Below are 4,231 nucleotides of genomic sequence, written 5' to 3' on the forward strand. Positions count from 1 at the left end.
TTCTGGTATTTTATTACCTTCAACAAACTATTTTGCAACAGAGCGGAGGTAGAAAAAGATAGAGCTATCTGCTTTGTCTAATGACAGACAAGGATGGCAAACCAATATTAATGAGATGGTGACTCTATAAGGTGAATGTGACTATAGCTGCCATATGCACTACTCCAATCTGCAGAGCATCTGTGCAGTCAATATAGTAACAATCACTTTCAACTGTCGGTGGCATTGGTTCAATGGAAAGCATTCATGCTATTTGCTGACTGTTGCAAGTGAATCAACAGCAGACAGATCTATCATAAAAATGAGACACCAGTTTCAGTTGTTGTTACACCACAATATTACTCTCAAACAATACATTTGCTGGAGATTGAAAATATGAAACGAAATCAGGATTAGAATAGAATAGAATATTCATTTTATTCAACAATAATACAGAAAATTTCCATACAGTTGAATAACGTCAGGAAGATTTACAGTCAAAAACTTTATAAAAGATAATTCACACGGCAAGTTATTATGTAAGTGTAGTTATTATTAGAGTGGATTGATGCTAATAAACCATTATGTTACTCAGGTGCTGACATTTTGAATCTTACTATAGAGTAATACCAGATTTACTCAAAAAGTACATGCATTGGAAACTATTTTAGTACTTTGTATTGATTTATTTGATTAAATCGCCTAGGTTTCCTCTCAAGAAAGTATGAGGCCTTGTCTTGAAGATTTGCATTGTTTATTAGAATTATCATTTTTTATCTTCTGATAATTAAATTAACTCTGAAATTTCTCCCGCTAAGTCTCAATTTGATTGTATGGTGAAAGATATTATGGTATTTCTCCATAATTGAAAGAATTAGATAGTGTTGTCAAAACCACTATATTTCAAATGTCGCATTCTTCCCCACTCAAGAAAGAAAGTATGAGGCCTTGTCTTGAAGATTTGCATTGTTTATTAGAATTATCATTTGTTATCTTCTGATAATTAAATTAACTCTGAAATTTCTCCCGCTAAGTCTCAATTTGATTGTATGGTGAAAGATATTATGGCATTTCTCCATAATTGAAAGAATAAGATAGTGTTGTCAAAACCACTATATTTCAAATGTCTCATTCTTCCAATTGTCTCAATTGTTTGGAGACTCAAGTCTTGGAGACTTAAGTCTCAATTTTTTGCTTAAATAATTGAGACTACTTTCCAAGTAAGTCATTTTTTTGCTTAAATAATTGAGACTACTTTCCAATAAGTCTCAATTTAAGTCTAAATTGTTTTAAAGTAGTAAAGTATTATACTTCTGAATTTAATACTTTTGAAATGATTGAAAACTTTCAAGTACATTTCAAATTATTATCTTTTAATTTAATTTAAAATTGAGTTTATCGTTCACAGGGAAGTGGACAAGTATTAACTCGTTTTGTAAGTTTTTAATGAGCTTTGTTTTTGGTTATAAACCTGATGTTTCCTATATTATCCGGTTGTCAATTGAGCATTGGCTGAATAAGCTTCAAATCTACTTCTCAAAGAAGTACGAATTATTCAATAAGTACTCGTTTTTCCTTTGTTAACTCTCTCATTGGTCAACTTCACAAAAATTTCACAACTTTCTATAAATATGAGATGTGTAGTCTATAGGGTACCTGTTGCTCGATATCTTAGATTAGTGAGGTGATATTAAATCTAAAAGATTTAAGAAATAAATTAAAATAAAATTCACACAGTCGAATTTTTAAGTCTACAAGATTACAACTACAATAGGGTTTTGTATCAGAATTGACTTGGTACAAGTAAGAATAATTAATAATAAATTCTGAATAAGTATGTGGGCAATAATATATTATTGTACATAGAACTCGTTATAGGCACAAAGATTTTAAATCAAGCTGTCATCTACAGTAAGGTCCATGTTATAATGTCAGTGGATAAAGATAGGAGAACAGTGTCGCCGTTTGTCTGCCTTGATTAATTACATTTCTAAAAACGGACTTGGCAACTTGCGGAGCTAAAAAAGGATAGTGCTATCTGTTTTGTCGAATAATAGACAAGGACAGCAACAGCACAGTGCCACCACAGCACACACCACACAGCCGCCTCGCCATTCAAACACTACTAAGTTATTTGATGGATTTCAGGCAATTTTACCCATAATTACCCACTTTTCATATTCAATGGTAACTGTAGGAAAAACTTAATGTGAAATACGTGCGCAAAGTTCCTCTGCTGCACTTTCGGTGCAGCAAACTGTCACTTCGCGCACTAGTTGCACAAATAACTATTCTCTCTCAGGAAAATTGTTGCCCTCGGCTTCGCCTCGGGCATCAATCTTTCCCCTTCAGGGAGAAAAAGTGTCATTTTTTACTCTAGATATACAAATAACTATTATTTTGAGAGCTGTTTTGCAAATACAGTACTACAATAATTGTAACGTAATATTCAATAAATAGTTGGTTTAAGAAAGAAAAAATATTCTAGAAAAGCAAGGTAAATACACCAATATTGTATGAACGGAATATGTTGGTTCACTTTAAACTGTTAGCATGTGTAGGATTGCAAAAATTGATGTTATAATTAATGATAAAATTATCACGTAGAACCCACCTATAGAAACTATTATACTCTGTCTATTATGAACTTAAATATTCACTGTGAATAATAGAGCTTTTATTCTTAATATATGCTTTAGTTATTCCAGTTGATTTTTATTTTTTCTGATCATTGAAAATTTTCAACTGCTATAATAGGCTGATAGAAACTATTTTCCTATCATGTTTTCAAAATTTATATTTGGATTGATTTCTCAAAATTTAAGAATTATTTATTTACTTGTGGATACAATTATTACAAATCATATTATAAATATGATCGGGAACGAAGAAGAAAGTATTTCAAAGTAGGCTATAAATTCAAAGTATTTGTTCTATAAATATACACATTTTGAAGTAGAAATTATCACTTTGTGTAGAAAAAACGAATCTCCATATTTTATTAGAAAAAAAAAACTAAAATCAATCCTACACACACATCGATTTTTGTTCGTACGATATTTTGTGGTTCTTATAAATTCTTTTAGCTTAAACAGATTCAATCCGTAGATTTTAATTCCAGGTTTTCTGAATCATGTTGAAAAACTCATTCGTTTGTTTTTAATGAAGGTTGTAAGACTGCTTAGATAAGAAGTTGAAATTAATCAATTCTTGACCCATGTTTGGTGAGAAAATATGTCTGCAACTATTTAGAATACTGGAATTGGTTTAATTTTACTTAACAAAAAACAAATTTCTCAGCTTTGTTGTTTATGAATTACTAGGTACCGTATTACTAGGTATTCACGATCAATTCTTCTACATTATTCTATTGATAGTTATAGGCCCAAAATCCTGTAAAATTGTAACCGTGATCAATTGCCAGGAGAACCAATCAGAGAATATCTGTTTTCCAAAAAGTCTTCTCTTATTGGTTCTCGTGCAATTTAATCATGATTAAAATTTAACAGGCGTTTGTGCAACCGGGTTATAAAGTAATAGAGCCAATGTACCTAGAATACATTCTAAGTACCTTGAATCATGTTCTTGTGTTTTGTTTTTGTAAGGTACAAATTAATTCTGTTTGAATTTCATGTATTTCTATCTTGAAAACTATTAGGAATGCATTTATTTTCTTTTAATTCTACTCAGTAAGTGTGCTTTATTTATTTATTTAATAAAGGTGTTTTTTTTTCATTTCGTTTGATTTTTTCCTCAGTTCATTTATTTAGGTACCGTACCGTACCATATTTATTTATTGGTACTACTTATAAAATGATATTATGAAAAGTAATATTAAATAATATTATTCAATTGCATTGAAACCAATAAAACTTCACAGCTTACTTGATAGAATAAGGCTAGGCCCACACCAGTTAGTCAAGACAAGACACGTTTAGTCACAATACTTCACATAGTTGCTTATTAAGACATGTCTAATTGCAATGACTAATCGGTGTGTGTTGCTCCATAAGCAACTATGTGAAGTATTGTGTCTGATCATGTCTTGTCTTGCCTTGACTAAATGGTGTGTGCCTAGTCTAATAGAGAGTTTAAAGCTGAACTCACTTTTAGGGGTTATTGTGATATCTTAAGTTATATTGACAAATATCAGCAATGTCTTACTTTTTGATCAACCAATAATAGAAACTTTTCTATTCTTCCAACACTCCAATGTGAATGGCTGAATTCACACTTTCATTTTTATGAATTG

This window comes from Nilaparvata lugens, chromosome 12 (assembly GCF_014356525.2).
Source record: "Nilaparvata lugens isolate BPH chromosome 12, ASM1435652v1, whole genome shotgun sequence".
Classification (NCBI taxonomy): Eukaryota; Metazoa; Arthropoda; class Insecta; order Hemiptera; family Delphacidae; genus Nilaparvata; species Nilaparvata lugens.